Genomic DNA, 12,716 nt, shown 5'->3' with positions numbered 1-12,716 from the left:
ACTATCAGTGCAACTTTCAATATGGGGAGATTTCTCATCTTCAGCATCAATAAATATACTCATATCTAGCTCCTCTGGGAATGTCATTCAATCATTCAGTTTAATCCTATGCATGGTTGTATAATCAAAATCAAACCTTTTCAACTGTAAGGTCAGCAGATAAGGGAAATGCAAAAACACAAAGGCCCTTTCTAGCATCACACTTCTTACAACATTCACAAAAATACTGACTCGGGCCATCCAAGATCTCTGGCTGAATAAATACATGCAATGCTTCTTCCACACTAGCAAATGCTTGGCTGGACCCATAAGGTCGGATGACTGAGAGAATATCAAGATATGTGTCATTTCTCCAGCCCTCATAATCACATTCCAGACATCTCACATAGTCCTTCAGCTTGCCTTGGTATAATTCATTTATAAAATCAGCTTGTTCTGTTTGCTTCCATTTCTATTCCAAAGCATCAAACATGACTCAGCATAGTTCTTGTACATCACGCTGTTGCCAAGCCTCACGACTATCCCATCCAAAGCTTCTCGTAACATCCATGGTTTCAATTGCTCTCTTTTTGCTGGTTTATGACAAAACAAAAAGGCTTTGAAGTTGGTATAGGATACTTGTCACCTGGTCTTCTTCAGATTCTTCAAATTTCCACTTATATAATGCATTCCTAAATCCAGGAGTCATAAAAAGTATTTGCAAAAGGCTATTCAAATAGCGAGTCATTGCCTGGTTTACTGATCCCACATATCCAGTTTCTGACTTATTCAAAATAGATGAATAGGAGTACCTTTGGCTGACATAATCACTGGTGGAGACCCCAGAACCTTCTCTTGGAAGCGGACTGATAAACCTGTCATGAACAATGTCATCCACATTACTGGAATCCTCCAGCAGTATTTGTGGATGTTCACCATCTTCATCTGCCAATGAAGAAAGTTCTTTCCTGGGTCAAAATTAGCATCAAGAAGAGTCTTGTCATGGGTATGATCCAGTGGAGCCATATCAGCAGTATTGATTCCATTTCCCTACACCAAATCAAAGGTTCCATTTATGTAGCCCACTTTGTTGGGTACATCTTCAAAGAGCTTTATGACTGGAGTAGATGCTGGTAAATTTAAAGTGATCTCTTCATTCACTGTCTTTGAATTAGTAGTGTCTTATACATAAGACTCTAGGAATCACTTCTCAGCCTTTTGGATAAGATCAAGTGAAGACTTTAGGTTCTTCAGCAACATTTTCTGTCTCTTTTGGGACCAGCTGGCTCTCCTCACCAGACACTATTGCTTAGACTCCAGCCAATCCTCTCCATACCGCTGGGGAAGAGGGGGAGGGTGGAGGCAGTGCTTTATCTCAGGAGAGAACAGCAACACCAGTCATCATCCCTGGCGAACTCCTGCAACCACAGTTCAACTATTACGCATGGTTCTTTTCTAATATCTTTATGTACATTTGGGTATGTTGAGAAGTTTAGCAAACTAGGTAACTATTCTCAGTGAGGTTCCTTAGTGCTGGGCCACATAGGATTGTATTTGCCCTTGTTAATGAGGTTTTTCTGTTAGGTGGCTTTTTTTTTTCTATGTACATTTATTTTTGAAGATTTAGTTCAAGTTGGAATCTTCTGGAATGGTGTAAGTCCCATTTTAATTTTTAGAGTCAATTTGTAATTACATATAGTTTAACTCTGGGGAGACATCTTAACATCATATTGAATAAACATGCTAGTGTACCAAGTCATGGTACAGACTGATGCAATTGTAGTGGATTAACTGACGGTCAACTTGTAATGCCCAGCTGCACTGAACCACTATGGTCTGGGCATGGAGGATCCACCTGAGGATTGTTGTCAATAGCAATAAAATGAGAACTGGAGGGGAAGATCTTGGTCTGTTGATTTTCTAGGAGAAGCTTGCTGCAGATAGTTTTCCTGATGCGAACTAGGCTGTTCTTGGAGGAGGAGCTTGGGGCCTTGCTGTCGCTGGGAATGGCTACTGTTTTGATCAGGGGACCTCTGATCTTCACCATGAGCATCACATCCTGGCTCCAATGTGGATCCCTCAGCTTGGTGGCACAAATCCTTCATCTCACCAATATAGGTTTTCTGGCTTCCACCACTGGCCTTTGGGCCTTCCAGAGGCAGATCCTCAATATGGGCAAGCATGAAACATTGCTGTGGGCTCTTTGCCACTGGCTGGACTCATGGAAGACATTGTCTTGGACTCTAGGCCTTTACCTGGACTTTGTGTGGGACATTGCTGGGATCCAGGCCCCTGGCTGGATTCTTTAGACCCCTAGTTTGTGGTTCATCTCTCTTGCACTCCTTTGCATTTGACTTTTTGGGTAATTATCATAAAATAATCCTATAAATTATGTATCCTGTATTTAATGTATTTCCTTGCAAAAACCCTGACTATAATAGCAGTCAACATGATTTCAGTGCAGAGTCTTAGAATCAGCAAGTTTTTTATTTACTAAATATATCTATAATGAACACAATTCTACACAGTTCTAAAATACCACCTAATTTATAAAAATCAATAAAAGGGTTTTGGTAAAACTTTATCATGCCAGATGTTGTTTACAACAATGAACATGCCAATAAATCATTTGTTCATTAAAAAAAATTAAATTGAATGCTACACACAAATGGATTTCCTTGGGCATATCATCAAGAAAAGACCACTCACTATAAAGGCTCTCACATAAAAATAGAAGAAAATACCATCCCAACACATGTACAGATCTCAACATAGAAACACAAGAAATATAAAAACACAAGGCCACATACTCTTCCAAAAGTTAATTTTCTAGAAGTTAACTCCAAAGGTTGAAATGGATGAATTCAAAAGATTATGGAGTTTTTGGTTTTTGGTTTTGTTTTTGTTTTTTTATACTGGGGACTGAACTCAGGACCTTGTGCTTGTGTGGCAGGTGGCAGAACCACTGAACTAAATCCCTGGCCCCAAAAGATGGTTTTTTAAATGATCTCTGCATTCAAAGAGCTGAATCAATTAAAGAAGACAATGTGGGGCTGGGGATTTAGCTCAGTTGGGCTGCCGCCTGCCTCGCAAGCACAAGGTCCTGAGTTTGATCACTGGTACAAAAAAAAAAAAAGACAATGCAAGATGTGAAAGGGCAGTGCCATAAAGAGATAGAGTATCTGAAAAAGAACTAAACAGAAATCTTGGAAATGAAAAGTTCAGTAAATCAAATTTTTTAAAAACTCAGTTGAAAATCTCACTAATAAACTAGATCAAACAAAATAGAGAATATCAGAGCTTGAAAACAAGGTGAATGAAATATCACACTGAGACAGTAACTTTAAAAAGCTATGAATAGAATATACAAGAATACACCCAAAAAACTATGAACAGAACATACAAGAATATACCACCTTGAAGAAAATACACAAAACAGGGCCAGGGATTTAGCTCAGTGGTTTTGCCACCTGCTGCGCAAGCACAAGGACCTGAGTTTGATCCCCAGTACCAAAAAAAAAAAAAAACCAATAAAATAAAATACACAAAACTATGAACAGAATAGGAGTTGGGATTTAGCTCAGTGGCACTGTGCCTGCCTTGCAAGAGCAAGGTCCTGAGTTTCATCCCTGGTACCGGAAAAAAAAAAAAAAACAACTATGCACAGAATATAGACAAAACTATAAACAGAATATATAAGTCTGGGACAAAAATAAAGGGCCAAATTTATAAGTCTTATATTTAGAGGAGGAAATTGAGATACAGGCATAAAAATGTGTAGTCGGTGAAGATATGGTAGAAAATTTCCCAAGTCTTGGGTATTATGTGGATGTCCATGTACCAGAGGCTTTTGGAACCCAAAGTAGACATAATCAGAAAAGAACTTCTCTGTGACATAGTTAAACTGCACAAAGTAAAGAACAAAAAAATATTAAAAGCTAAAAGAACTACCAAATCACTTATAAAGTCAAACCCATCAGAATAACAGCACATTTCTCAGAAGAAATTCCTAAATCCCAAGAGGGCATGGAACGATGTATCTCAAGTCATGAAAAGAACTGCCTACCTAGATTACCAGAAAAGTTATCCTGTATAATTGAAAGATAATAAAGACTTCTTAAGCTAGAAGAATTCTGACCACTAGCAGATGGCCAAAATCCTATACCACAAGCATAAAATCCTATACCACAAGCATACAAGAAAGAGTAAATTTCACTGGAAGAGCAGATAAGTTAATATAGGAAAGAAACAAACATGATTATTTCAATAAATTATCATACCTCTAAGATGAATAAGGGAGAAAAAATGAACACAGATTATTCAAAATAATCAAAAGAAAAACAACAAAATGACACAAGCTAATACATATCTTTCAATAAAAACCTTGAATGTAAATGATCTGAAATCTCCAATTGAAAGCCACAAACTTAGTTCAGTTGTCTCTGAGTAATCATTCATCCTCTATGCCACCATGGTCACACACTGCAACGGAAAAGTCCTAAGTCTCCTCAGAGTTAAGGCAAATTCTTAGCTGTGAGCCCAATACAAATGAAAAGAAAATTAAACACTTCCAAAATGCAATGGCACAAGATAAACATTGCCATTCCAAATGGCACAAATAAGGGGATAGAAAGGAATGGGACCAAAGCAAGACCAAAATCCAGCACAGAAAATATTAAGTCACATATTTCCATTTCCAACGTCTGATGCAATCTGTAGTAAGATGTAAACTCTAAAGGGTTTGGATGGCTTTGACACTACTGGTGGTTGTGGCTCCTGTGGCTTCTCTTAGGCAGTTTTGCTCACTCCTTGCAGCTTTCCTCAGACAATTCACATTCCTGACTTGGACAAACTTCTGGAGTGCTATGGATTGTGTTTAGATGTCCCCCCAAAGCCTCACGCAGTCACAGATGGGGCTTTTTCAGAGGTGGCTGAATGTAGAGTGTGTGATTGCTATGCCAGGCTCAAGGACACTAGGATTAAGAGTGTGAGTTCCACCTACCCTAAGTAGTCTGGATAAGATAAGAGGGCCAAAAAGATGCTATTAAGTCCCTTGTTCCTTTTGCTGTCTTCTGACACCATGAACTGTTGCCCCTCTGCCATGTGCCACCCTAGCTTGGAACCAAATGATTATGGACTGAAACTTCTATAAACTGTGAGCTAAATAAACCTTTCCTCCTTTAACTTTGGATGTTGGGTATTTTGTCTTAGCAATGAGAGAAAAGTAACTAAGATATAGAGTCTGCACTGCACCTTTGGCTTCACACAGGTTCCCACATTTCCCTCTCTTGGGCATACTGCTTTGTCTCCCAGGCCTTCTTCTGAAATCTGGGTGGAAGCCTTTCTGACTCTACAACTTTTGCATTCTGCATGCACCTAAAACCAGTACCGAGTAGATGATGCCAAGGACTGCTGACAGTGGAGTAGTAGCAACTTTCCTTCTCTCTTGGGTGTAGGGGTTGAGTGCCCAGATTGCTGAACCCAATCATGAGGAACAAATTCCCTAGGCCACTTCCATTCTGGAATATGTGTTCTAGGGCATGCTTCTCGAAGCAGAGTTTTTCACTTTTGCAATTTTGAGGCTGCAAAGGGTGAAGTTTTTCTATTGTCCTGTTCCTTCTCAGTAACCAGGTTCTCCTCTGCTTCATCTTTGCAGTCCACAATTTTACTGGAGCTTTCTTTTTGGCTAAACTCAAAACATTTTAAACCACATAGATCTGGCTAAAAGTCCCCAACAGTAGCCATGTGACTGCCTCAACATTAGACTGTCTTGAAATTTCTTCTGCCAGATAAATTAGTCTGCTAACCTTAATCTCAGTCTCAGATAGTCTCTAGACAAGAGCAAAATGCAGACAAATTTTTTTGCCAAAGCATAACACACAGGATCTGGATCCAACAGCCAACACAGTCCTTGTTCCCAACTGAAACCTCCTGAACCTGATTTTTACTGGATACATTTCTATCAGCATTCTGGTTTTCTGAGGTCTGACAACAATCTCCCATTAAGTTCAGCTCACAGAATTCCAAGGCTGCTTCTTCAACTGACATCTGCAAACTCTGAAACTTTCCACAAGCCAGTTCCAAAGGCTCCTGAACCACATGGCCAGGTAATGTCACAGCAACAGTACCAAAATCTGCCTGAGTTACTTGCTGAGACAATACCTGACACCCAAAGTTAAAGAAAGGTTTATTTCACCTCACAATTTGTAGAGGTTTCAGTCCATAGTTGCCTGGCTCCAAGGCAGGGTGGCATGGCAGAGGGGCATTATAGCAGAGAAACAACCCATGGCAAAGCAGGCAGGAGGTAGTGAAGCAGCAAGCAACAGCATCAAGCCTGTCTTCCCTCTCTCCCTTTGTATTCCATCCAAGCAATAAGCTTATTGATTGGTGCCACCCACACCCAGGCTGGGGCTTCCATTATCCACACTCATAACTATGCTAAACCTATTTAGTTATCAGATACCCTAGATCCACCCACCTATGAAAAGCCTACCTATGAGTGCATGAGGCTTTGGGGGAGCATCTAGATATAAGCCATAACACAACTAATTCCAGGCTCATTCTATACTGTCAATTTTACCATTACCAAAACCAGATATATACGTGATGAAACAAAACTGTTCCTCCTTGATGAACATAGATGCAAACATCAACAAAATAATTGCAATCAAATTCAACATCACACTAAAAAGATCATGCACATTAACCAGATTGGTTTCATTCTAGAAATGCAAGTTTGGTTCAATATATGCAAATCAATAAATGTAATGTACCATATAAATAGATTCAATGAATAAAAGTCATATTATCATTTCAATAGGTTTTAGAAAAACTTTGATAAAAATCAACATCCTTTCATGATTAGAAAATACAATTAAAGGGGGCAGGGGGTATAGCTCAGTGGTTCCACCACCTGCCTCGCAAGCACAAGGTCCCGAGTTCGATCCCTGGTACCCCCCAAAAAAATACAATTAAAGAAATTGTGGAGAGAAGGTTCATACTTCAACATAATAAATGCTATATATGACAAATCCATAGACAAATTCATACCTCAATGTATTAAAGGCAATATATGACAATCTCACAGTGAATGAGGAAAACTGAAAGCATTTCATCTAAAATCAAGAGTGTCCACTCATATCAGTTATTTTAATGTAGTACTGGAAACTTTAGCCAGAGAAATGAGGCAAGAGAAAAAAGCAAAAGGGATAGTAGGAAAGAAGAAAATCAAATTATTTCTTTTTGCAGATATGATTCTGTAACTAGAAAATCCAAAAAGTCCACCAAAGTGTCTTAGAACTGATTAACAAATTCCGTAAAGTATCAGGTTACAAAATCAACAACATACAAACATTGGTAGTTTCCCAATGGACCCATATGAGCTCACTAAGAAAGAAATTAGCAAAACAATCTCATTCACAACAGCCTTTAAAAAATATCACTTAGGAATAAATAACCAAGGTTGTGAAAGACCTCTACAATGAAAATTATAAAACACTGAGGAAAGGAATCAAGGAAGAGCTGAGGGTGGAACACACCTGTAATTCCAGCACTTGGAAGGCTGAGGCAGGGGGATCATCATGGGTTCAAAGCCACCCTAGGCTACACAATTAGTTCAAGGCCAGCCTCAGTGGTACAGTGATACCCTGTCTCAGAAAGAAAAAAAAAGAAAGAAATTGAGGAAGACACATAAGACACTGGAAGATAGACTTCACATGTTTATGAATTGAGAGAATTAATATTGTTAAAATGGTCATACTACTGAAAGTGATCTACAGATTCAATGTAACTCACATCAAAATATCAATGACATTCTTCACAGAATTAGAAAAACCAATTCTAAAATTCACATGAAAGCACAAAAGACTAGAAATAACCAAAGCAATTCTGAGTCAAAAAGAACAATCCTTGAAGCTGAGTACAGTAGTACATTCCTGTAATCCCAACTCTCTGGAAAAACTGAAGCAGGAGGATTGCAAATTCAAGCCCAGCCTGAACAAGCCAGTGTCTTAGCAAGCTACTGTCTCAAAAAGGGAACAAAAAGGGCTGAGATGTAGCTCAGTGGTGGAATGCACTGGGTTTGATCCCTAGTAACACACACATGCACGCACACGTGCGCGCACACACACACACACACATGGTAGCCAGGCATGTTGACATGTGGTTGTAATCACAGCATTCTGGGAGGCTGAGGCAGAAGAATCATAAGTTCAAACCCAGCAGAATAACTGTAACTTAATAAGACCTTGTCTAATAATAAAAAAGGCTTGAGCATGTAGCTCAGTGCAAAGGCCCTGGGTTTAATCCACAGTACCACACACAAAAAAAATGGTATTGGCATATGAATAGGTATGAGGCCAATGGAATAGAAGACCAGAAATAAATCCATGCATCTACAACTTTTAATTCTTTCTTTATTTTTCTTTGAGACAAGGTCTCACTAAGTATTCTAGGCTGACTTTGCAATCTTAAATTCACTGTGTGGTCCAGGTTGGCCTCAAACTCATGGTGATCCTCCTGCCTCGGCCTCCTGAGTACTGGAGTTACAGGTGTGCGCCACCACAGTCACACTTTTCTTGACAAAGAAGCCAAAACTTACATGGACAAAAGACAATCTCTTTAAAAAATGGTAGTGGGAAAACTGGATATCCACCCATAGAAGACTTAAACTAAATCTCTCTCACTCTGTACAAAAATTAACTAAAAATGTTAAAACTACTAGAGGAAAGCATAGGGGAAATACTTGAAAATACTGGTACATACAATGATTTCTTTAGTAGGACTCCAATAGCTCAGAAAATAACAGCAAGAACTAACAAATAAATTGTTACCAGGGATCTGGCAAGAAGCCTCAATCTGGGCACTGATTATCTGCATTTATCTCCCCATCAAGTATATAAAAAGAAAAGAAAAATAAGTTTATTCACAATTGGGCCAAATTGGGAGGACAGCTAGGGTTTTGCTAAATTGACCAGGCTGGCCTCAAATTTGGGCTTCTCCTGCTTCAGGCTTCTGATTACCTGGGATTAAATAATCATATATATATATATATATATATATATATATATGAATATAAATAATACTAATACATTCTCATATTACAAAGGCAATTTATTGGAAGAATCTTTCTCTTGATATTTCATTATCTGAACACAGAGTGTGTAGATAACAACAAAGAGACAAGTTAAAACAAAAAAAAATTGTTGTTTTTTACAGGTGGACATTAAAGTGGACCTAATTCGGTTTTCTTTTCAAAACCCTCCAAAGACAAAAAACACCTTAAAACCTGAGATGAATAAAAAAACTGTTTCCTAAAGTACTGGTCTCCAGAACATTTTCTGTTTTCTGTTGTTTTTACGTAAGTTCTTCTTTGTTTCTTTTCTTGCTCTTTTCACTCGTCCAGCTGTACCATTTTCATCACATTCTTCATAACTATCAAATTTTGTTTTCTTGCCCTGAAACTGTACTTTTCCTTTAGCAGATCCAGGCTGGGAAGCTTTATTTCCCCTTCCTTTTCCTTAAAATCTGCGACCTTTTGATTGCCATTTGTTTAAGGATTCTTGTTGATTTTCTATGATTGTTTTCAAAGCTTCATTTTTCCACCTCTCTTTCCAGTACTTCCCATGTCACTTCTTTGTTCTTTAATTGTAGGGTACCACTATTTGCATCTCTGGCCTTAACCAGTGCTTTCCTGGCTTTTTCTTTAAATAACTCCCTCTTTTGTTCCTCCGATGAAGTCTATCCATTTTATTTCACCATGATTTAAGAAAAATCTTCTCTACAGGTCTGATCTTCTAAGTCACCAGAAAACTTCAGCAAGCATCCAATCTTTTCTTCTAGAGATTTCATTTCAGCATCTTCTGCTAACTTGTTTTTCTTCTTGCTCTTGTTTAGCTCGTAATTTAGCTTCCACTTTATTTTGCTTTATTCTTTCATTTTTCTTTGCAAAATAATCTTCCTTAAAAAGTATTAGCAGGTCTGTGTCTTTATACCTCTAACACAGAGTTTCTACAAACTTCATAGCAGATTCAATGCTATCAAACACAGCAAATATTGATCCCTTAAATTCCTTGTGCAATGTTCTTCTCATGTGGATATTTAGTACTTGACCTTTATCTTCTAGCCATTCTTTGATGTCATCAAGGGTTGCATTGATTAAGATGCCTTTAATATCTGGTTTTTACATCATTTTTATACTCATCAGTCACTTCAGGGAGGGGTTTGTTTGGAGATCTGATTTTAGTTTTATCGTCACTGATTTCCATGAGGTCTGCTTTAGATTTGCTCAGTGCTTCCACTATTACATTAAAGTTTGTTGTTAGGAGGTTGAGCCTGTTGAATTTTATAATTGTTTCCAAGGGTACTCAGCCTTCATCCAATTTGATCTGTTCCTTTAAAAATTTGTCCCATGGCAAATTGAAGTCTCCAAAATAATACTCTATTTGATGATAGATTTTGGCTTCCAGAGCAGCCAGTATTTTATTATCACCATTTTCAGCCTTTGTGGCTAATATTTAAGCCAGTGGTCCCACATGCACACCACAAGTTCACTAATGACAGAGACCTCCCCACTTCTCAGCATTGCTGGCCTAACTAACATACTGAAAGAATACGGGCTCCCTCCTGGCAGTCTTTGTGGTCCATGTTTTTTAATGATTCCACTTTATATTATTTGTTAGCTTATTATTTATAATTCTTTGTTTTGGTACTTTAGTGATTGCCTTAGTGTGCACAATATGTATTTTTAACACATTACTGTCAGGCCTGACCTAAATCAATAGAAAAAATAAACAGGCTGCTTTTAATAATACTAGCAGCTTCCCAGTAAGTGAGGCAAATGGACTCAAAAATATGGTTTATAACCCCTTGGCGCCAAACAGTCCCGTAATTGTATACATACCTGAACAGACTGTCCTTGGGCAGCTAAGTCATGAATATGTCACCCCAGATTCCTTAACCCCTTCAATACCTATAATAAGCCTAATCCCTTTCCAGTTAATTGCTAATATCTCTCTCTCTTGGTGTTAAGGATGAAATCTCTCCCAGCTAGCTGCCACTATCTCTCTCTCCCATTGTCAGCCCATCCACACAGATATGATACACGGCTTTTCCCAGCTAGCTCCTAAAATCTCCTTACTTCTAGTCCCTGTTAACTGGAATAAACTTCTTTTTCTCACAATGAAGAGCCTGTATTTTGTTGACAAGTGGACTCTTTATAATAATTACTGTGTACCTGTGAGCAGTATAATACCACTTCGTATATAGTTTAAGAGCCTTACAATAGTATACATCTATTTCTCCCTTCTCCACCCTTGTGCTTTTGTCATACATTTTATTTTTACATAAACTTATAAGCTCCACCAAACATTAGTATGTTTAAACAACTGTCTTTGAAAGAGATTAACATAATAAGAAACAATTCTTGGGCTGAGGGTGTATTACTGAGGTGGAAAGAGCTGCCAAACATAACTTGAAATGGATAATTATTGTGGAATATTTGTTCATGAACTCTGTATCAGCTTTAATAGTGCACTGCTTATATACTTTGTGTGGGCTTATGTACTTTGTGTGTGCTACCCCAAAAACCCTGTTTGAAACTTGTCCCTGTTTGAAAACTCTGGGTGGGCCTTCCCCCTCTTGTAGGGCAGCCTGTTCCCAGAGAGATTAGAAACCAGCCTTGAAGTATGTTCATATAAGCTACCCTTGCCACTAATGCTGCTTTATCACATCTCTGCCACATTCTATGTAACCATAACTTAAGCTACCCTGTAAGAGATATAAAAAGGGGAAACTGTCTTAACTCATGGTCAGCTTAGAAGGACTTGTTTCCTGAGGCTGTCCTTGCCTGGCAATAAACTTTTTTAAAATTATACCTTACTCTCCTGTCTCTGGAAGGTCATTTCAACTCCCTTGCCATAACATTACCATTTCCAGTTTTGTCTTTTATTTGAATAGATCCAGCCTTCCATCTGGACCATTTTCTTTCTGCCAGAAGGATTTTCTTTTAACTTTTGATAGGTCAAATCTCTTGGTGTCTTATATCAGCTTTGTATATTTCCAAAAAGTTTTTTGTTATTGTTGTTATTTTGGGTTTTGGGGTGGGTTTTTTTTGAGACAGAGTCTCCCCGTGTAAATTCAGACTGGGCCTTGAACTAGCAGCAATCCTCCTGTCCCAGCCTCTCAAGTGCTGGGATTACAGGCATGCCACAATGCCTGGCCTTAAAAAGTATTTCTTTCTTTTTTTTTTTTGTATTAAATTCTTTTATTGGTACATTGTAGGTATACAACACAATTACATTTCTCACTGGGAATTGTACCTTTATATAATGCATCTTGGTTCTTATTTTTTCCCCATTCCTAGCCCTCCCTTCACGCCCTCCACCCTTCCCTATTTACAAAGACTTTATTTCCATTTTTTCCATTTCTCATCATATTTTCCTTTCCCTTCTTTCCTTTCCCCTGCCCCTCCCACTACCCCTACCCCTTTGGACCTTTTCTTCCTATTTTACATTATCGATTATTCATTCTAATCATTGGTACATTTTAGGTATACAATATAATGACATTCATCATCGGAAATTTGCACCTTTACATAGTCTTTCTTGGTTCTTGTTTTTCACCCTTGCCCAGCCCTCCCTTCAACCCCTCCAGCCCTCCCTATTTACAAAACTTTTGTTCCTATTTTTCCATTTTCTCATATTAATCCCATTCTCTTCTATCCCTTCCCTTAGCCCTCC

At 38.3% G+C, this 12,716-nt stretch overlaps 1 pseudogene; it reads right to left on the bottom strand.

Annotated features, from left to right (window-relative positions):
• Positions 1 to 451: 451 nt before the first annotated feature.
• Positions 452 to 10,623, bottom strand: LOC101722371 (lupus La protein homolog pseudogene; annotated as a pseudogene).
• Between the last annotated feature and the right edge of the window lie 2,093 nt (positions 10,624 to 12,716).

Source organism: Heterocephalus glaber, unplaced genomic scaffold (assembly GCF_053883595.1).
Source record: "Heterocephalus glaber isolate CG9 unplaced genomic scaffold, H.glaber_assembly_v1.0 deba00001561, whole genome shotgun sequence".
In the NCBI taxonomy this organism is placed as follows: Eukaryota; Metazoa; Chordata; class Mammalia; order Rodentia; family Bathyergidae; genus Heterocephalus; species Heterocephalus glaber.
This window is presented reverse-complemented; position numbering and strand designations above follow the sequence as displayed.